The sequence below is a fragment of the Mandrillus leucophaeus genome, unplaced genomic scaffold (assembly GCF_000951045.1).
Source record: "Mandrillus leucophaeus isolate KB7577 unplaced genomic scaffold, Mleu.le_1.0 Scaffold652, whole genome shotgun sequence".
Lineage (NCBI taxonomy): Eukaryota > Metazoa > Chordata > Mammalia > Primates > Cercopithecidae > Mandrillus > Mandrillus leucophaeus.
Genome location: NW_012107053.1, coordinates 104382 through 128059, shown reverse-complemented (window position 1 = coordinate 128059; position 23678 = coordinate 104382).

The window sequence follows — 23678 nt, the reverse complement described above, 5'->3', positions numbered from 1 at the left end:
CTATCTATCTATCTATCTATCTATCTATCTATCTATCTATCTATCTATCTATCTATCTATGTATCTTCTATCTACTATCTATCTATCTATCTATCTATCTATCTATCTATCTATCTACTATCTATCTGTCTTCTTTCTATCTATCTATCTATCTATCTATCTATCTATCTATCTATCTACTATCTGTCTTCTTTCTTTCTATCTATCTATCTATCTATCTATCTATCTATCTATCTATCTATCTATCTATCATCTATCTATCTAGATTGTAGTGAAACTGTAGAACACCAAAAATCAAAAGGAAATCACAAAAATGACCTAGAGAGAAAAGACACTTGGACTGCTGACAATTGACACTACAACTGTAACTTCAACATCAACAACAGAAGCAGAAGAGACTGCAATAATATCTGAAAAGCAACTCTTCTGTACCAACCAAAACTATCTTTTAAGAATAAGATGAAACAAAATAAAGTAATTTACAGAGAATCAAAAACTGAGAGAATTATCCACATATCATACTTAGGAACATCTAAAGGATGTATTTAAGAAAGAAGAAAGATTATTCTAGAAGAAAGAGCTGAGATGTGAGAAAGAATGGTGAAAAAAGAAATCAGTAAAGTCATTAAACAAGTCAAAACAAACATTTTTATAAAGTGATATCTAATTTGTGAAGGCTTAAAACAAAGGGAAGAATTAAAAATACTTGACAACTAATAGGTAAGTTGGGAGGGGTGGTTAGAATTAATTTTTTTTCTTAAATTTTAATTTCTTATTTTTAATTTTGTAGGTATATAAAATATATCTTTTTGTTCATATTTATAGGATACATGAAATATTTTTATACAGGCATACAATAATCACATCAAAGCAAATAGGACATCCATCACCTCAAACATTTATGTTTTCTTTGTATTACAAACTATCCAATTATATTCTTTTAGTTATTTTAAAATGTACAATAAATTATTGTTCACAGTAGTCACCCAGTTGCGCTATCAAATGCTAGATCTTAATCATTTTCTCTAACTATATTTTTGTACCCATTAACCATGCTCCCTTCCCCCACCTGCTCAACTACCTTCCCAGCCTCTGGTAACCATCATTCTACTTTCTGTCTCCACTTGTTCAATTATTTTAAATTTTCCATAAATAAGTGAGAACATGCAAAGTTTGTCTTTCTGTGCGTGACTTATTTCACTTAATGTTCTCCACTTCCATCCATGTTGCTGCAAACAACAGGCTCTTGTTCTTTTTCGTGGCTGAATAGTACTTCATTGTGCATAGGCATCACATTTTCTTTGTCTATTTATCTGTTAACAGAAACAGGTTTCTTTCAAATCTTGGCTATTATGAGTAGTGCTGCAATAAACGTGGGAGTGCAGACATCTCTTCTATATACTGATATCCATTCTTTTGGATAGATAGCTAGAAGTGAGATCACTGGATCATGTTGTAGTCCTAATTTTAGTTTTTTGAGGAACCTCCAAACTGTTCTCTATAGTGATTGTGCTAATTCACATTCTCAGCAACAATGTACAAGGGTTCCCTTTTCTCCACATCCTTGCCAGTATTCACTGTTGCCTGTCTTTTGCATAAAAGCCATTTCAACTCAGTTGAGATGATATCTCATTGTTGTTTTGATTTGCATTTTTCTGTTGATCAGTAATGTTGAGCACCTTTTCATATACCCTTTTGCCATTTGTATGTCTTCTTCTGAGAAATTTCTATTCAGATTTTTTGCCCATTTTAAAATCAGATTATTAGATTTTTCCTAATGAGTTGTTTGAGCTCCTTATGTATACCAGTTATTAATCCCCTGTCAAATGGCTATTTTGCAAATATTTTGTTCCATTCTGTGGGTTTTCTCTTCACTTTGTTGATTGTTTCCTTTGTTATGCAGAAGCTTTTTCACTTAGTGTGATTTCATTTGTCCATTTTTGCTTTGGTTGCCTATGCTTGTGTGTATTACTCAAGAAATCTATGCCCAGTCCATATCCTGGAGCGTTTCCCCTATGTTTTCTTGTAGTAGTTTCATAGTTTGCGGTGTTAGATTTCTAAGTCTTTAATTTTGATTTTTTTTATATGGCGAGAGATAGGGGTTTAGTTTCATTCTTCTGCATATGGATATCCAGTTTTCTCAGAACCATTTATTGAAGAGACTATCCTTTCTCTGGTGTATGTTCTTGGCACTTTTATAAAAAATGAGTTCACTGTAGATGTTTGAATTTGTTTCTGGGTTCTCTATTTTGTTCCACTGGTCTATGTGTCTGTTTTTATGCTAGTACCATGCTGTTTTGGCTACTATAATTTTGTAGTGTAATTTGAAGTCAGGAAACACATTAGTGTTTCTTCCAGTTACGTTCTTTTTGCTCAAGATGGCTTTGGCTATTGTGAGTTTTTTGTGGTTCCATATAAATTTTAGGATTGTTTTTCTATTTCTGTGAAGAACATCATTGTTACTTTGATAGGGATTGCATTGACTCTGTAGATACTTCAGATGGTATGGACATTTTAACAATATTGATTCTTTCAATCCCTGAACATGGAATATCTTTTCATTTTTTGATGTCCTCTTCAATTTCTTTCATCAATGTTTTATAGTTTTCATTATGGAGATCTTTCACATTTTTAAGTTAATTCCTAAGTATTTAATTTTATCTGTAGCTATTGTAAATGGGATTGCTCTCTTGATTTCCTTTTCAGATTGTTTGTTGTTGGCATATATAAATACCACTGATTTTTGTATGTTAATTTTGTATCCTGCAACTTTACTGAATTTGTCAGTTAGGTTTCTCCAAGTATAAGATTATGTAATCTGCAAACAAGGATAATTTGACTTTCTTTTTTCTAATTTTGATGTCCTTTATTTCTTACCCTTATCTGAGTACTCTAGCTAGGACTTCCATTGCCATGTTCAATAACAGTGGTGAAAGTGGCCATCTTTGTCATGTTTCAGATCCTAGAGGAAAGGCTTTCAGTTTTTTCCCATTCAATGTGATACTAGCTGTGGAGCTCTCATATATGGTTTTTATTGTGATGAGGTAAGTTCCTTCTATACCCAGGCATTTGATAGTTTTTGTCATGAAGGAATGTTGAATTTTATCAAATGCATTTCAGCATCAATTGAAAGGATTATGTTTTTTTCTCTTTATTCTGTTGATATGATGTGTCACATTGATTGATCTGCATGTGTTGAACCATCCTTGCATCCTTGCATTAAGTCCCTCTTGGTTATGATGAATGATCTTTTTGATGTGTTGTTGAATTCAGTTTGGTAGTATTTCGTTGAGGATTTTGCATCAATGTTCAACAGTGATATTGGCCTATGGTTTTTTCTTTTTTATATATGTCCTTTTCTGGTTTTTGTATGAGGGTAATCCTGGCCACAAGGAATACATTTGAAACTATTCCCTCTCCCTCTAGTTTTCAGAGGTGTTTGAGAAGGATTAGTAATAATTCTCCTTAAATGCATGGTAAAGTTCAGCAGTGAAGCCATCGCATCCCAGAATTTCTTTTGCTGGGAGTCTTTCTAGTTGCAGCTTTGATCTCATTACTTGTTCTTGGTTTGTTTAGGTTTTGGATTTCTTTATGGTTCAATCTTGGTAGCTTATATGTATCTAGGAATTTATCCATTTCTTCTAGGTTTTCCAATGTATTGGCATATAATTGTTTGTAATAGTCTCTGATTATGCTTTGAATTTCTGTGATATTGGTTGTAATGTCTCCATTTCATCTCTGATTTTATTTATTGGGTCTCTCTTTTTTTAGTTAGCCTGGCTAAAGGTTTTTTCCCATTTATCTCCTTCTTCTTCTTCTTCTTCTTCTTTATTTATTTATTTATTTATTTATTTATTTATTTATTTTTTGAGATAGGGTCTCCCTCTGTTGCCCAGGCTGTAGTGCAGTGGCATGATCATAGCTCACTTACAGCTTACACCTCTTGGGCTCAAGTGATCCTTCAACCTCAACCTTCTGCATAGCTAAAACAACAACTGCGTGAGATCACGCCCAGCTAATTATTTGCCTTTTTGTAGAGATGAGGTCTCACTGTGTTGCCAAGACTGGTTTCAAACTCCTGGACCCAAGTGATCCTCCCACCTTGGCCTCCCAAAGTGCTAAAATTACATGCATGAGCCACCATGCCAGGCCTGATTTTGTTTATCTTTAAAATAAAGGCTAACTTTTAAGTTTTTGATCCTTGTGTTGTTTTCTTTATTTCAAATTCATTTATTTCTGCTTTGATCTTTGTTATTTCTTTTCTTCTACAAACTTTGGGTTGGGTTTGCTTTTGCTTTTGTAGTTCTTTAAGATGCATTGTTAGGTTGTTTATTTGAAGTTTTTTTACTTTTTGGATGTGGGTGCTTATAGCTATAAACTTTTCTCTTAGTACTGCTTTTGCTATATCCCATAGGCTTTGGTATGTTGTGTTTTCATTATCATTTGGTTCAAAAAATTTTTCAGTTACCTTCTTAAGGTCTTCTGTGACCCACAATCAGGAGCATACCATTTAATTTCCACGTGTTTTCACAGTTCTTTGTGTTATTGATTGCTAGTTTTATTCCATTGTGGTCAGAGAATATACTTGATATAATTTCAATTTTTTTGAATTTTTAAAAACTTTTTCTTGTGACCTAGCATATAGTCTATCCTTGGTAATGATCCATGTGCTGAGGAGAAGAATATATTCTTCAGATGTTGGAGAAAGTGTTCTGTAAATATCCATTAAAACTATTTGGTTTATAGTGTGGATTAAGTCTGATGTTTCTTTGTTGATTTGCTGTCTGGATGATCTGTTCAATGCTAGAAGTGGGGTGTTGAAGTCTCCAGCCATTATTTTATTGATGTGTATCTCTCTAACTCTGACAATATTGCCTTATGTATCTGGGTACTCCACTGTGGGTACGTATATATTTACAATTGTTATATCCCCTTTCTGAATTGACCTCTTCATCATTTTATATTATAATAACCTTTTATGTCTCTTTCTATAGTTTTTGTCTTGAAATCTATTTTGTCATATGTAAGTATAGCTACTCTTGCTTGTTTTGGCTTCCATTTGCATTGATTATCTTTTTCCATCTCTTTATTTTCAGTCTATTTGTGTCTTAATAGGTCAGGTGTATTTCTTGTAGGTAGCAGATCACTGGGTCTTGCTTTTCTTTTTTAATCCATTCAACCACTCTGTGTCTTCTGATTTCAGAGTTTAGTTCATTTACATTCAATGTTATTATTGATAAATAAGGACTTACTCCTGCCATTTTAAAATTTGTTTTTTGGTTGTTTTATGGCCTTCTCTTCCTTCTTTTCTTCCTTTCCATCTTCTTTTTAGTGCATGTGATATTCTCTGGTGATACGATTTAATTTCTTGCTTTTTATTTTTTTGTGTGTGTATCTGTTGTATATTTTTTTATTTGAAGTTACCATGAGGCTTATAAATAACTCATTATTATAAACTGATGACAACTAAACATTGATTGAATACATGAACAAGCATATAGGAGACTAATAAAAATTCTGCATTTTAATTCATCCTTCTGTTTTTAACTTTCTGTTGTTTCTATTTATATTTTATTTGTACTTATATGTCTTGAAATTTGTTGTAGTTATTTTTGACCAGTTTATCTGTTAGTGTTACTAGTCAAAATATGAGTAGTTTACACACCACAATTATGGCATTATAATATTCTGTTGTTTTCTGTGTAGTTACTATTACCAGTGAGTATTAGACCTTCAGATGATTTCTTATCACTCACCAATAGCCTTTTCTTTCAGATTGAAAAATGCCCTTTAACATTTCTTGTAGGACAGGTCTGAGGCTGATGAAATCCCTCAGCTTTTATTTGTCTGGGAAAGTCTTTGCTTCTGCTTTATGTTTGAAGGATATTTTTGCTGGATATACAATTCTAAGATAAAAGTTGTTTTTCTTCAGCACTTTAAATATGTCGTGCCACTCTCTCCTGGACTGTAAGGTTTCCACTGAGAAGTCTGTTGATAGATGTATTGGAGATCCATTGTATGTTATTTGTTACTTTTCTCTTGGTGCTTTTAGGCTCCTTTCTTTATCCTTGACCTTTCAAAGTTTAATTATTAAATGTCTTGAGGTAGTCTTATTTGGGTTAAATCTGCTTGGTGTTTGATAAACTTCTTGTACTAGGATATTGATATCTTTCTCTAGATTTATGAAGTTCTCTCTTACTATCCCAGTGAATAAACATCCTACTACCCCCTCCTCTTTAAGGCTAATAACTCTTAGGTTTGCCTTTTTGAGGCTATTTTCGAGGATCTCATATGCATGCTTCATTCTTTCATAATTCTTTTTTCTTTGGTCTCCTCTGTGTATTTTCAAATAGCCTGTCTTCAAGCTCACTAATTCTTTCTTCTGCTTGATCAATTCTGCTATTAAGAGACTCTGATACATTCTTCATTATGTCGATTGCATTTTTCAGCTCTAGAATTTCTGTTTGATTCTTTGTAATTATTTCATTCTCTTGGTTAAATCTATCTGATGGGATTATGCATTTCTTCTGTGTGTTACACTGAATTTCATTGCATTTTCTCCATATGGCTGTTCTGGATTCTCTGAAAGGTCACATATGTTTGTTTCTCCAGTATTGGTCTCTGGTGCCTTTTTTAGTTTGTTTGGTGAAGTCGTGGTCTTGATAGTCTTGATGCTTGTGGATGTTTGTTGGTGTCTGGGCATTGAAGAGTTAGGTATTTATTGTAGTCTTCACAGTCTGAACTTGTTTGTATCCATTCTTTTTGGGAAGGCTTTCCAGGCACTGAAGGGACTTGGGTGTTATAGAAGTTTTTGGTCACTGCAGCTATAGCTGCATTATGAGATACTCCAAGCCCAGTAACACTGTGGCTCTTGCAGTCTTGTACCAAGGTACTACCTTGGTGGTCTTGGATAAGATCTGGAAGAATTCCCCGGATTACTAGGCAGAGACTCTTATTCTTTTCCCTTTATTTCTCTCAAACAGAGTCCCTCTGTTTATGCTGAGCTGTCTGGATCTGGGGGAGGAGTTACACAGAACAGAAGCACAGAATCCAGCACAGCACTGGGTCTCCCTCAAGGCCCACAGTAACCAGTGCCTGGCGACGTCCTATGAAAGCTCAAGGCCCCAGGGCTCTACAATCAGCAAGTGGTGAATCCAGCCAGGCTTGTGTCCTTGCTTTCAGAGTGGCAAGTTCCCATAGTTCCCAGGTAGGTTCACAGATGCCATCTGGGAGCCAGGTCCTTGAGAGGGAAACCTTAGGAATCTACCTGGTGCTCCATTCTACTGCTTCTGATCTAGCCCCCAAGCCACAAGACAAAATCCTTTCCTTCTTTCCTCCCCATTTTACAAGTAGAGGAATCTCTCCCAAAGGCTACCACCACCCCAGTCACATGGCCAGAGTTGTCTGGCAACCACTGATGTTCATTCAAGGCTCAAGAGGTTTTTAGTCGGCTTGTGGTGATTGCTGCAAGGCCTGGGTCTGTCCTTTCAGAGCAGTGGGCTTCCCTCTGGCCCATGGCAAGTCCAGAAATACTGTGTAAGAGCCAAGGCCTGGAATTGGGGACCCCAACAGCCCAGTTGGTGCTCTACCCCACTGTGGCTGAGCTGACATCAAGGTAAATTTTGATTCCTATGAAAGTGCTTTTCATGTGAATAGTTCAATTTAGTGTTCCTGAAGGGAGGACAACTGATGAAGGCTTTTATTCAGCTGTCTTGATCCAAAGTATTTTTTTAAAAATTAAAACAAAAAAAAATTTTTAAGAAAAGGTCTTATTATGTTAATCTTTGAACTTTATTGATGTAGGTGTTTATTGCTATAAACTTCTCTCAACACAGCTTTTGATGTATCCCATAAGTTTTAATATGTTGTGTTTCCATTTTCATTTGTTTCAAGAAATTTTTTTAAATTTTCTTCTTAATTTCTTCATTGACCCAATGATCATTCAGGAGCATGTTGTTTAATTTCTATGTATTTATAGTTTCCCATCTTCCTCTTGTTATTGATTTCTAGTTTTATTCCATTTTGGTCTGAGAAAATACTCAATATGATTTTATATTTAAAAAAATTTTTGAGACCTTTTTGTGGCCTAAAATATGGTTTGTCCTGGAGAATGTTCCATGTACTGGGGAGAAGAATGTATATTCTGAAGCTATCAGATTAAATGTTCTGTATATTTCTATCGGGTCCATTTGGTCTAAAGTGTAGTGTGAGTCCCTGGTTTATTGTTATTTTCTGTCTAGATGATCTAATGCTTAGAATGGGGTGTTGAGGTCTCCAGCTATTATTGTATTGGAGTCTATTTCTCCCTTTACATCTAATAATATTTGCTGTATATCTGGGGTGCTTGAGTGTTGAGTGCATCGTGGGGTGCAATTTTAAATTGTTATATCCTTTTGTGGAACCGATCCATTGAAGAATAGTATTTTCAACAAATAGTACTGGGACAACTGAATATTCACATGCAAAAGAATGAAGCTAGACCCTTACCTCATACCACACACAAAAATTAACTCAAAATTGATCATAGACCAAATGTAAGAGGTAAAGCTTTAAAAAAAAATCTCAGAATAAAACAAAGGAGCAAGTCCTCTTAACCTTGCATAAGCAAAAATTCCATAGATATAACAGCAAAAGCACAAGCAACAAAAGAAAATTTAGATAAATGGTGATGTATCAAAATTAAAACTTTACTGCTTTAAAGGACAATATCAAGAAAGTAAAAGGACAGCCTCCACAGAATGGGAGAATAGTCTTGCAAATCATATATTCAATAAGAAAGTCTTTAGAACCAAGAATATATAATGAATTATCACAATTCAACTATGAAAGGATAAATAGCTCCATTTAAAAATGGGAAAGGATTTGAATAGATATTTCTACAAAAATATATACAAAAAATAACATCCATTATAGCACAATGAATCACTCATTAGGGAAATACAAATCAAAACTGTTAGATAACACTTCATATCCACTAGGATGGCTATAATAAAAAGATGGATAATAACAAGTGTTGATGAGGATAGAGAAGCTAGAACCCTCATATATTCTGGTGGGAATGTAAAATAATGCAGCTGCTTTCAAAAACAGTGGAAGTGCCTCAAAAAGCTCAACATAACAGTTACCATATAATCCATCAATTCTAATCCTAAATATATACCCATGAAAATTGGATGTTCATTCAAAAACTTGTACACAAATGCTCATAGCAATATTGTTGACAATAACAAAATATGGAAACAACCCAAATGTCCATCGATTGATGAATGGATAAATGCTATGTGATTATATTCATATAATGGAATAGCATTTGGTGACAAAAAGGAATGAAGTATTGATATATGCCATGAACCTTAAAAACTTTATGCTAACTGAAAAAAAAAACCAGACACAAAGGTTACATATTATATTATTTCATTTGTATGAAATATCCAGATTAGGCAACTTCACAGAAATAGAAAGTAGATTAGGGATTGTCTGGCTGGGGGAAAGGGAGAATGAGGAGTGACTGCTTATGTGTCTGAGCTTTCTTTTTAGAGTAATGAAAATATTCTGTAAGTAGATAATGGTGAAGGTTGCAAAAGTCTGTGAATATTAAAAACCATTGCATGATATGCTTCAAAAGTTTTAGCCTTGTGGAATGTGAATATCTCAACAAAGCTATTATTAAAATAAAAATAAAATTTAACCCGGCATCAGGGTATAAACCAATTGGGGTGGATGAAGAAAGCAGAATAGCCAAGTTAATAGATTATTAATTGACAAGGGCTTAAGCTCAGTGTTAGTGATGCCAATGGGGACAAATGCAAGAACCATAACCAAAGTTAGACTTCAGAATGTAGCAACTCCAATTGCAAGAGAAGTGAGAAAGGGAAGAATCAATAGGCTTTGCTCCTGGGTAACTCAGAGAATGGCTGTGCCATGAAGGAGTGAGAAGCTGTCAGGGGTGAAGGGGGTCAATGTGATGTCCAATATAGCACAATGAATTACTCATTAGGGGAATACAAATCAAAACTGTTAGATCTGAGTGGAATGTGAAACAGAATAAAAAAGAGATGGCTAAAAACCACTGACTGCCTTTACTTAATATAACAGATAACTTTTTTTCAAGAGAGGGTCTCGCTCTGTCACCCAGGCTGGAGGGCAGTGGCATCATCTCTGCTCACTGCAGCCTCTGCCTCCCGGGTTCAAGCAATTCTCCTCCCTCAGCTTCCAGGGTAGCTGGAATTACAGGCATGCATAATGACATCCAACTAATTTTTGTGTTTTTAGTAGAGATGGGGTTTTACCATGTTGGCCAGACTGGTCTCCAACCCCTGGCCTCAAGTGATTCACCCACCTCACCCTCCCAAAATGCTGAGATTACAGACATGAGCCACCATACGCAGCCAACAGCTAACTTTTATATAGAACTTGCTGTGTGTCAGATAGCATCCTAAGCACTTGACATGTATTAATTCAGTTAACCCCTACAATGACTCTATGAGGTACAGACTATAAATATCTCCATTTTAAAAGAGCAGAAAATGAGGCTCCGAGAGGTGAAATAATTGCCCAACATTGAGCACGAACTTATCCTGTAACTTCTATACTCTATACCGCCTTTTTAAGTAACAAAAAGGCACCCATCATTTATAGGTAATTTTCATCTCCTCAATTCACAGTTATTATTGATTAACCATTTGTTTACAAAAATGCAAATTATCATGGAGTATTTTAGTCTTAATTTGCATAACTTTATTTGGGAATCTATCTGAGAATAAACCAGACACCTTATTAGCAAATACACTTGCTGTCACTGAAGTTTGACACTTCAGGAAGATGTGGAAGGCAAGTTTCAGAAGGATTCAGGTATTAGCCAAGGGTAGAGCTGATGTCTTCTCATATACCCTCAGAGATATTTTCATTCTCTGTGAAAGAAATTCTGCCCTGTTGATCTCTCTGACTTCTGTAACATTTTTCTGGAGAGCTTGAGATTTTATTTCTACTAGGTATTATGAGTTTTGTAGCTAACTTTCCGGAATGATTTTTAAAGCTTAATTTGCAAAAGTAATGTTTCCTTCACTTCTAATGGTTAGTGTATTCCACTAATATTTATAATGACTTACTTCTATCACCCACTATGAGATAATTATATTTCCTTTACTTCCTTTTTCAAAAGGAGATTACAATGTCTCTGTATATTCCTATGAATGAAGGCTGTTGGAAAAATGAATCATGCACAGGATACTGACCCTTGCATGGCTGCATAAAAGAGTGCCTCAGTTCTGAAACATTTTCCTACATAGAGATAAGGAGCCCTCACAGCCTGTGCTGGGCATATCGTCTTGTTTGGGAGTATCATTTTCTGCTCCAGGTTCAATGTATACTTTTTCTTCTGTGTAAAGTGTGTGCATCCTATGACACCTGGTCAATCGCACTGCTATTTCTGTTTCTTGCAGAGGAAGAAATAGAGTCCTTCACCTATAGCACAAGAGGGGCCCATGCAGACCATCTTCCTATGTTGTCTGTATGACAAGACCTGCTCTTCATGGCACCTGTTTGAAGCCGAACTTGCTCTGCTTCTTCTCTATGAGAGGAGAGCGTTGTTCCATTCAGCACCTGTGTGAATCCTGTCTTTCTTGGTGATGCTTTCTTGGTGACTTGATGCAGTGAGGTGACATCCTGGGACTGCTGCTCCTGGTGGTAGGCATTGTCATGCTCTTTGCTGTCCTCCCTGCAGTGGACTCCTCCCCTAGAGGTGGTAAGAGGTGTCATTTGCTTGACAAGGGCCAAAATGCCACCTATCTGAAGAGGCCAGAGACCAAATACTGGGACTGTTAGGTTAATACCAAACTTCAAGAGCTAAAAATCAAAATTCAGCGATATTATTTTAAAAATATAGATAAGCAAAAAGGAAAAACTATTTGTAATCCTGCCACTAAAACACAACTACTAATAGGATTTTGAGGCATATCTTTCTAGTTTTTTTCTTCTTTTTAAATATATATATATTTAATATTTATATAAATATATAAATATATATTATATATAAATATATATAAATATAAATATAAAATAAATATATATATTTAAAAAGAATAGTTCTAGATTTACAAAAAGGTTGCAAATATAGGATAAAGATTTCCATATACCTTATACCCAGTTTTTCCTATTTTAACATCTTATGTTAGTATGGCATATATGTTACAATTAATGAATTGATATTAATACATAATTAATAACTAACATTTTATTCATATGTCTTTAGTTTTTACCTGATGTCCTTTCTGTGTTCCACAATCCCATCAGGATGCCACATTACCTTTAGCTGTCATGCCTCCTAAGGCCATTCTTGACTGTGACAGTTTCTAATACTTGGCTTGTTTTTGATGACCTTGATAGTTCTGAGGAGTACTGGTCAGGAATTTTGTAGAATGTCTTTTAATTGGGATTTGTCTGATATTTTTGTCATGATTAGGCTGAGGTTATGTGTTTTTGGAAGGAAGACCACAAAGTCACAAAGGTAAAATGCAATGCTGATCACATTGTATCAAGGACAACATACTATACACATGACTTATTACTGTTTAAGTTAACCTTGATCACCTGGATGAGGTAGTGTTTGTCAGATTTCTTCACTGTGAAGTTACTCCTATCCCACACTATACTGTACTCTTTGGAAGAAAAGTCACTATGTACAGCTCAAACTTACGGAATGGGGAGTTATGCTCTACCACCTTGAGGATGAAGTATCTATATACATTATTTGAGATTCTTTTGCACGGGAGATTTGTCTCCTCCATTTATTTATTTATTTATTTAGTCATTTATTTACATCAGTATGGACTCATGGGTATAGATTTTATACCTCGGGTTGTAATCTAATACTATTTTACTTGTTTTCTTGCTCAAATTGTCCCAACTTTTGCCATTGAGAGCTCTTTCGATTGGCTGTTGTATGCTTACCCTTTGAAATACCACTATAATGTGGGTTTGTTTTGGGGGATTTTTTTTGGAGTAATTTTTTATTTTCTGGTATTGCATTTACTCATCTTCAGTGGGTCATATTCATGACCCCAGGCCTAGAATTGGCCATTTCTTTAATGAGCTTTTGTCTTTTAATGAAACAATGACATTAGAAAGCAAGATCTGGGCACTAGGGGTGTTTATTAATATGGGGGTGTCATTACTTCTAGGTCCTTTAAGCAGAAGAGAGCAAGAAAACATATATATGTATATATCAACTTGTGTGTGTGTGTGTGTGTATATATAATATTTCTATATGTAACCATCTATACTTATTTTAAGCTAAAACATGAGTTCATACTGATTTCTCCAACTCTAATTCATTACCATAGTGATCATTCTAGCTTCCTCTTTTTGCTTGTCAAAAACCTCCCACTCCAGCAGTGAAAAACCTGGCTCCTACCATCTGCCATCCATTTACATATGCTTTAATCCCAGTATACATGTATAGCAGAATCAGAATTGTTAACCTGTATTCCCATGGAAACAACTTTATTAGCTGGAGTACAGTAGTTATATGTAATTTATTTTGCCTTTAGTCTTCCTGTATTCACTCACTTCTGAACTTACTTATTAGTACCTTTTCTCCCCTACCCATTTTGCTGAAATTGTTTCATACATTTGTAGTAAGTTAAATTCTTTTGTCACATTCTGCATTCCAGGATCACATGCTAAGATCCCCTGAACTCCTAAATGCCTTTTAAAAATTTTTCAACCATTGAGGTTCACTCTTTTTGTTGTAAAGTTCCATGGGTTTTGTCAAATATATGAAGAGATGTACCCGCCATTACAGCATCATACAGAATAGTTTCACTGCCTTAAAAATACTGTGCTTCACCTTTTCAACCCCCATTCCTCTCCTTGAAACCCTGTTAACTATTCTAAAATTGTTTTGCCTTTTTCAGAATGTCATATAATTGGCATCATACAGTATGTAGCCTGTTCAGACTTACTTTTTTCACTTAGCAATATGTGTTTAAGATTTATTCGTGTCTTATTATGGCTTGATAGCTCACTTCTTTTTGTCACTGAATAATACTCTACATTTTACCATTGAATAATTGTACTACTGTTTATTCATTCATTTGTTGAAGGACAAATTGGTTGCTTTCAATTTTCAATTTAAACTTGCTAGAAACATTCACATGTAGGTTTTTGTGTGAATATAAGTTTTAAAATCTTTTGAGTATGTACCTTGGAGTGCAATTGCTGGATTATATGGAATGACTATGTTTAGCCTTGTAAGAAACTGCCAAACTCGGCCAGATGTGATGCCTCATACGTGTAATCCCAGCACTTTGGAAGGTTGAGGTAGGAGGGTCACTTGAAGCCAGGAGTTCCAGACCAGCCTGGGCAACAAAGAGAGACCTCATCTCTACAAAAAATTTAAAACTTAACCAAGCATGGTGATGTGTGCACCTGTGTTCCCCGCTACTCAAGAGTCTGAGGTGGGAGAACTGCTTGAGCACAGGAGCTTGAGGCTACAGTAAACTATGATTGGTCGTGCCACTCCACTCCAGCCTGTCTCTTAAAAATAATTAAAATTTAAAAAATTAGAAACTGCCAAACCCTGATTCAGTACCATAGTTATCATTCTAGCTTCCTCTCCTTTCTGCTTCTAAATGATCATCCCGTTTTGTATTCCCATCAGCAATGAATGAGAGTTTTTGCTGCTCCACAGCCTCAACAGCAATTAACGTGATTAGCCTTTTGGATGTTGGCCATTCTAACAACTGTATAGTTGTATTTGTATTTCATTCTTTCTTTCTTTTTTTTGAGACAGGTTCTCACTCTGTTGCCCAGGTTGGAGTGCAATGACACAATCTCAGCTTACTGCAATCTCCACCTCCCAGGTTCAAGTGATTCCCATGCCTCAGCCTCCAGAGGAACTACAGGTTCGTGTCACCACGTCCGGCTAATTTTTGTATTTTTTGGTAGAGACAGGGTTTCACCATGTTAGTCAGGCTGGTCTTGAACTCCTGACCTCAAGTGATCTGCCCACCTTGGCCTCCCAAAGTGCTGGGATTACAGGCGTGAGCCACCACACCTGGCCATTCATTGTTATTTAAATTTGCAGTTCATGACAGCTAATGTTGAACATCTTTACATATGCTTTTTTTGCCATTTGTATATTTTGTTTGGTGAGGCATCTGTTGAAATCTTTTGCTCATGTTTTGGTGAGTTGTTTTCTTATCGTTGAGTTTTAAGACATCTTTGCATATTTTAGATACAAGTCCTTTATCAGATATGTTTTGCAAATATTTTCTTACTGTTTGTGGCTTATGCTTTGATTCTCATAACTGTCTTTGACAGAGCAGAATTTTTAAATTTTAATACAGCCCAACAATTATTTTTCTTTTATAGATTGTAATTTTGGTATTATATCTAAAAACTTATTGCCAAACTCAAAAATCACATAGATTTTCTTTCCAGTCTTTTTTATGCCTATATATTTTATCAACATGAGATTGTACTACATATACTGCACTACAACTTGCTTTTCATTCTTAATGACATATTGCAAACTTTTCTCACATTGTTAGATATTCTTCTAGAGCATCTTTTCATTAACTGCTTGGTATCTTCTTACATAGATGTACCAGTATTAAGCCAACCCTCTCATGTTGAATAATATATTTTTAGATTTACTGAATCATTATACACATTTTTGAAAAATTGTTTCGAATTAAAACTTATTGGATTAAATAAGGGGTTCTTAGTCTCTGAAGTGAAGAAACAATTATAGCCTTTCGTTTCTCCTTCCACAGATATTTAATGAATCTGGGTGGGGTATGAGGTTCATGAGAGGCTCACTCTATTAAAACCTGGGATTGCAGCAGTGAACTGGAGTTCCTGCCCTTAGGGAGGAGGTTATGTTCTAGTAGAAGAGTCATAAAAAAACAAAACAATATGACTTTTGATAGTTATCATTGTAATAAGGAATACAAAGGAGGGTAAGGGGGTAGTGATGGAACGTGTCTTGAGGCTTTAGGCAGGAAAGACAATGAACACATTAACGACAGGTAAATTGGAAGAGAAAAGTGTTAGAGGCTGAGAAATCTTGCTGAGATTTCTGAACTGCTACCGCAGGAGTAAAGAAAGGCAGAGGCAGAAGGTTAGAGAATATAGAGAGTGAATTTTCAAAATAGGAGCAATTCTGAGCAATGACAAGTGCCCCAGTGTGACTGGGGAAGGGATAGATGGAATGACAAAAGCTACAATCAGTGGAACTGTGATGAACCATTAGGTTAGGGTCCTGAATGGTCATCTGCATGAAGTCTCACAGGATGGCAGCGGAACTCAGAGTTGAGGAAAAATTCGAGCAGGTCAATGAACGGTTCAGAATGAGGTGGAGTCACTGGAGGTCAGAGCTGACGGAGATGAGTGGAGGAAGAAGTCATACAGCCGGCCAGGCGCAGTGGCTCATGACTGTAATCCCAGCACTTCCGGACGCCGAGGCGGGCGTATCACCTGAGGTCAGGGTCTCGAAACCCCGTCTCTACTTAAAAAAAAAAAACAACAACAACAAAAAAAAACAAATATTAGCCGGGCGTGATAGTGGGCGCCTGTAATCCCAGCTACTCGGGAGGCTGAGGCAGGAGAATTGCTTGAATCCGGGAGGCGGAGGTTGCAGTGAGCCGAGATAGCGCCACAGCACTCCAGCCTGGGCAACAGAGGCTCCGTCTCAAAAAAAAAAAAAAAAAAAGACACATAGCCAAATGGCAGTGCCTTAAACGGAATGGGGATTTTTGTGCAATACAACAAAACCCAGCGGTCTGGAAGTGGTAAGTATGACTTTTTTTTTTTAAATGCCGACTCCAATTCCCAACCCCTGGGCTCAGAGTAAGAAAATGAGCTAGAGCTGTCTCCTGAAGCCTGTCAGTGGTAAGGAGCAGCCATCTTAGGCGAGGCGGGTTTTAACCAGGGCAGTGAGGCAGGGAAGGGGAAGGAGCTTTCTGTGAGGAGCTGAAGGCTGCAGGGGAGCTTGTTTATCATGTTTCAGTGAAAATCTCTGGGAAGGAGGGAAGCGGTGAAACCTGAGGGAGGAGAGAGGAAGCACGGAGCAAAACCAGGACGTGGGTGGAGGACACAGGTGATAAGAGTTGCTTCTGTTTTGAGCCATAGCCAAGGAAAATGTAGACCTCAAGGTTTTAAAGGAACTCTGGGAGAAAGTGCCTTGATGTCAGCGCAATTTGAAGCTCAAATGAAGCTCATGGTTAGCGTCCTGCTGTGGTCATTAGGTCAAATTGAAGCCATTTCTGGAAAGCGATAAAGTAAGTCATGCTATAAATCACATTATAGGCAGTTGCTTATAGTCAGAGGAGAACAAAATCGTTTAAATACCTTCAAGCACTTCAGAAATGCCCATTTATCCTCAAATTGTTTTAATTACAAGTCACTCAGAATTTCTTTAAGGCAATTCCCTTGAGAAACTGTCTAAATTATACTTCCTCACCTTACCTGCTGGTAGTGTGTACCTGAAAATAATGGAACTGTATTTCTTTAGATATGTTTAATAATTACAAAATCCACTTGACCACCTGTTCTGAAATAGCATGTGCCTGTGTCACTCTCACCCTATAGCTATTTTCCTGTGGGCCAAAACAAATTCTCCTGAGTTCTCCACTCAAGTTCCAATATTTCTTTGTGCTTCCTCTCCCCTCTCCCAATGGCTCTAGCAGTGTAGGTTGGAGGAGAATTCTGGCTAATCTCACCTCCACAGGGAGAGGCAGTATTAGGAAGCATTAATGCCCAAATTAGGCGACAGGTCATGATTTTCCCACAACTGGAGATGGCAGGTTTTTAAACATTTTTAAAAATTTGTAACCTACCTTTTCATCACATAAAAATGGCAGTTTTGAAGTTATTTTCCTATGCCTAGATCCTCATTCTTGAAACGCTACTCCAGTGTTAGGGAAGTGATAAGTTCCAATACATTTGCCATATTACACAGGAATAGTTTCGTATTTGAAAGAGCATGAATCTAAATATGTAGTTGTTGCTATTAAGTTTACTATATTTGAACCTATTTGTCTTAAAAAAGGGTATAACACAAAATGTAGTTAAATATGTATAAAATAATAAAAATAGGTAAAATAATTGTAGATAGGAGAATATTTATAAATTTAAATGTCTAAAACGACATTAATTATAGAAATATGTAAAATGTACAAATAAGATATGTATAAATAAAATATAGTTAAAATCATTAAGGATTCTCTGTTATATGTAGTCACAATAAGATTTTGAAAAAAATTTTGGAAAGGCTTTTTTTTTTTGACTCTGCTAATTATATTTAAATTATTTGTCAAGAGTTTGGTCCAAGTGCTGTAAATATATTGTTTCTTTTGTCATAATTTTCAGTTGAAAGGCTGATAGCCTTTTCAGTAACATAAACTTTTGGAGGAGATGACCATTACTTAGGATGGGAGGAAAAAACCTCTAAACAACAACAGTAACTTCCCAATTTGATATAATTTGGATATTTGTTCCCTCACATCTCATGTTGAAATGTAATCCCCAGTTTTGGAGGTGGGGCTAGTGTGAGGTGTTTGGGTTATGGAGTGGGTCCCTCGTGGCTTGGGGCTGACTTCGCAATAGTGACTGATTTCTTGAGAGATCTGGTTGTTTAAAAGTGTGTAGTACCTTCCCCCACCACTCTCTTGTTCTTGCCTAGTGAGATACCTTCTCCCCCTTTGCCTTCTGCCATGATTGTAACCTTCCTGAGGCCTTGCCAGAAGCACATGCCGGTGCTATGCTTCCTGTACAGCCTGCAGAACGGTGAGCCAATTGAACCTCTTTTCTTATAAATTACACAACCTCAGGTTTTTATTTATAGCAATGCAAGAACAACATAACATACAAATTAACAAACACGTGGGGCCAGTTAATAAAAAGTCAGGCTCAATAGGTCAGGGGAGACAATCTTCCTTAGGTTCCAAGAAGGTTAAAAAAATTATACTTATCTGGAAAAAAGTAGTATGTTAAAATGAACTCCCTGTACTAAAACCAGAAAGGGAGTAGCAAAATTGAAATACAAATATACCAACGCTTATGGGAGGACATTCTACTGGGTTGATGTTGTCTCTTGACCTGAAAATTAAGAGTACTTCTGTGTAGGCTGAATCTCCCTTCCCCCAAATAGGTAACAAGTAAGCTTGCAGTTGTGTCGTGTGATATGCAACGTACTCAGAGAATATTGTATAAGGGGATTCAGAATCTTAGTCTACTCTGTTGGCTTAGTAGATTATCAACCAAGATTCAGCCAGTCTTGAATCTACTCTGTTGGCTTAGTTCAGGTTAGCAGCCAATCTCCATATGACAATTTTGTTTAGTATAACTGAACTCATACAATGAAATGAATTTTGCGGCATCAGGGGCATAATATTTTGGACTGTCATCTCAGTAGGTCTGGAAAGCACAGCATTGCATCAAAAAGTATTATTCCTGAAGTTTAAGGTCTCATAGAGTTTGCCTTGCTAGGTTTTGAACTTGCTTGAGGCCTGTCACTCTTCTTTTTCTCTTTTGTCTCCCTTTTGGAATGAAACCACCTTTGCAAAGATAATGACAGTGAGAGAGATCTAACATGACTGACTCCATCTTGCTGCTAGTCTCACAGGCTGGCTGTCCTTGCTCATTCCTGGGTGTAGGCCAAGCTAACTTTGGGAGAAATTTAGTTTATAGTTTAATCTTAAAGCAAGGATGATAATAGCCCCTCCCCAAACTAAGCTGCCTTTTGTAAAACTAATGAAAGGCCATGAGGTTAGGATTAGGAGAGGGGCATGAAGTTTGCTAAAATGTAGATGTAGTTAAATGATACCAACTATTGTTCTAGAGGTCACAAGATTTGTGACTTCCCCAATTACTTCTGTGGATAATGTCACTACTGTAGAACTTAAGATTGGTCTTTTGAGATATTTTTCAGACTTTTGCATTTTGGCAGATGACTAACCCCACTCACAGGTCACTGACTCCACCCAGAGGCAGACTCAGGGCACAAGTACAATTTTCCACACTGCTATGATTGCATCCCCAACCCATTAGCAGCACTCATTCCCTAGTCCCCTGCCCACCAAACTGTCCTTAAAAACCCCTAAACTTAGAGCCTTTTGAGAGATTGAGTAATAACTCCATCTCCTGCATGGCCAGGCTTGCATCAATTAAACTATTTTTTTATTGCAATGCCACGGTCTCACTGAATTGATTTTGTCTGTGCAGCAGGTAGGAAGAACTGGTTGGGCGATTACAAGAATGGGATATCTCTTCTATGCCTGAATCACCATTGTATTTTGGAAGCACTAACTTGTTTGGCTTCACAGGTTCACAGCTAGAGAGAAATTTTACTTTAGGATGAATAGTACCTTGAGACTTACCCTTTTCACATTTATATGATATTGAGATGAGACTTTGGACTTTAGATTTTAGAGTTGATTCTGGAATGAGTAAAGACTTTTGGGGCTGTTGGGGTGGAATAAATGCATTTTTCATGTGAGAAGGACATGGATTTGGGGGAATTAGGGGCAGAATGTAATAGACTAAATGTTTATACCCTCCCCACCAAATTCATATATTGAAACCCCCAGTGTGATGGTGTTTGGGGATGGGGCTATGGGAGGTAATTAGGTCATGGGGGTGCAACCTTCATGATGGAATTAGTACCCTTATAAAAAATGATATGAAAGAGCTTGCCTCTTTCTCTGCTCTCTGCCATGTGAGGCTACAACGAGAAGATGGCAGTGAGCAGAGAAAGAGGCAAGCTCTTGCTTGCCATCTGCAAACCAGGGAGAAGGCCCTCACAGATGCTAGATCTGCCAGTGCCTTGATCTTGGACTCCCCAGCCTGCAGAACTGTGAGAAATTGTTAAATTGTTTAAACCACCCAGTCTCTGGTATTTTACAGCAGCCTGAATAGACTAAGACAATACATATAAAGGGCCATAAGTGGTCTAGAACTGAGACTTAATTGAGCGTAATGTGTGAAATGTGTAATTGTCTCAAAAAACTATTTATATCCAGTGACATACAGAGGAGTCAAAGAACCTTCTGGAAGCAACAGTAATAACCTGTCTTTTGCCATGACTTTCAAGGAAGTTCAGGTGTTTGTGGGCATGTTGTGATAATGAGGGTAAAGGACAATGGAATTCAGGTTTCATGTAGGAACAGGGGGGTTGCTGAGGGTCTGAGGAAGTTATGATTTCAGATATATAAGAGAGAATGTTACATATACTTGAAACCGACCCTATCCAGCCAGGAGGAGTGTTTCTTGGAGGAAGCCCATGTCTTTTCACTTCAAAAGATTCTACCAAGCTCCCAAGACTTCAGAAAATGGGAGATCTACAAGGATCTGTACTTAGCGTAGCAGAAGCCAGTGTGGCACAGTTAGGACAGCACAGGTGACAGTTCAGAACCAGAGGCCAGCAGAGGTGAGGAATGATGGGGGTCTTCTGATAAGCTGAGGTCACTGGTTGCCTGCTAATCACAGATCATGTATTAGTCTTTGCCTAGTAACCTCAGGGATGGCTTTGTGGGGCTAGAGATGTTTGTATCTTTAATCTGAGGGCTCTAAATCTATGCTCTTTCTGTTGGGTCTGCATTCTTCTGTATACCATGGTGGTGATGGCTGGGGGTTGAGAGGTGGTAGCAGTGGGTATAAATCTTGGTTGGAAGAAACATTGCTTGCAAATTGGAGTTGAAGTTGAAAATACATCTACTATTTGCCTAACCAGATGGTACTTCCTATGTAACCCTCTAAACACTCCCTACTTGCAGTGCCTCAGGAATAGTTTAGGAGTATTTCTGTTTAACCATTTCATGCCTGATATCATGTGGGTTACATTTGCTTTAAACTGTATCTCTTCAGACTGGTATGTCTTTGTCACACAGAGTCTGATCACCCCCGAGGACTTTGGAGACAGTTTTGAAAATTCATTTCTAACCGGGTGACCATCTTGTGGTGCTTATACAGATTTGATATTTTCGATCAAGCTACAAAGAACTACTAGTTCCAAGGGAGCTTATCAAATTATAGAAAATTACTAGTTCCAAAGGATGTTATATGTTGCTCCCTGTAAGTTTGTGAATCACTTGGTTAAATGATGTAAAACAAGTTTCTTTATTGCACTATTTTTCAGGGTCTTTAATATGCTAATGTACATTGGAAAAAAGAGAAGATGATATAATATTAGACATTTCACTAATTTATTTGAATATTTTTCACAGAATACTTATTAACATCTTTTTCTCACATAATTCTAGTTAATAACTTTCAGGATAATACTTTTCTAAGAAATAAAGTTTGAGAAATATTGTTTTACAGAAATTAAAAACATTAGCCTGGCCTTTTGAATTTCTATCAACCCCTGGCAGAGCTAAGCTATTATTTCTAGGTAATTCCAGCTTCATTAACAATATTTTATTAGCCAAATTACCTCTCTGAGCCATTGAGGAACAATCTGTCACCTCCTGTCCTAAACTTCCAAATTATCATCTTGGGAATTAACATCTAGTTCACTAAAAGAAAAACGGATTCTCCCCAGTGGAAGAACTCCAATTGCTTGGTTTATAGTCATGGTTATACAGTTTTCCTATTTTTATTAATTTTTTTTTTTAATTGCTAAAACAAGAATAATTTGCCTAGTTTTACTGTTGAGTTTTAGAAATTTGTTTTATTATAATTTGGTATAGTAAATAGTCATTTTCCAGAAGGATGATTGTCAGAATCAGATCTCTTTCTTAGCCAAAAATAGGAGCAGCCCAGACTGCTCTTTCTCCTGCTTGAGATGCCATAATTTATCAACAAAGGGCCTTTGAATGTGATGTTCCCAGATGGAGGCTTTCAGTAGAGTTTGAACTTGCTGGTTCTTTAAAGTTCTTCTAGGAGTGAGAAATAGCTCAAATCACGAGTCTCTAGGTGGCACAGAATCTTACAATCTCCAGGTACTCGTGGTTGGGGGACAGGTGTCTGTAAGGACTGTGGATAATGTAGTATGTGATACAAAGGAAGGGCAAAAAATTAGCATGCACTCTCTGATGGGTTGAAAGAAAAGCCCTGCGTGGGTGTATATTTTTAAAATGGTATACGTGACCTCAAATTGTGGGTCTACAAACTGTTTTACTTTTACCTATCTAGCAAGTAATCATTTTGTAGACACAAAGCAATATGACGCCATTTTTTTCAAGGTATCTTTAAAACCACATATTTGATAATCCATCTAAATATTTGAAAAGTATTTAATTAATTGTTTACTTTTATGAAATGACACTGGATAATAGGATATTGTATTAGTCAAAATGGTCTAGGTTTTCTATGTTAACACATACCTCCAAAACCTCAAAGGTATAGCCTAAAGATTTATTTTTCATCCACACTATATTGATAGCATAAACAGGTTCATCAATGGGTAAACTACAAATCTGCTCCCCATAAACTTGACTCTGGGGTCAGGCGGGTGCAGTAACCTTTACCTGGATCATTACTAGCTTTGTGACAGAGGGGGAAAAAGACAGTAAGCCATATGCTGGCTCCTATAGCTTCTGTCCAGGAGTGACACAAGTCACTTTGGCACATTTTATTGGCTGAAAAGAAATCACAAGACCAAACGTGACATCAGTGGGGGTGGCAAAGTATAATCTTTGCCCAAACAGGAGCAGTGAATATTTTTGAACAAGAAT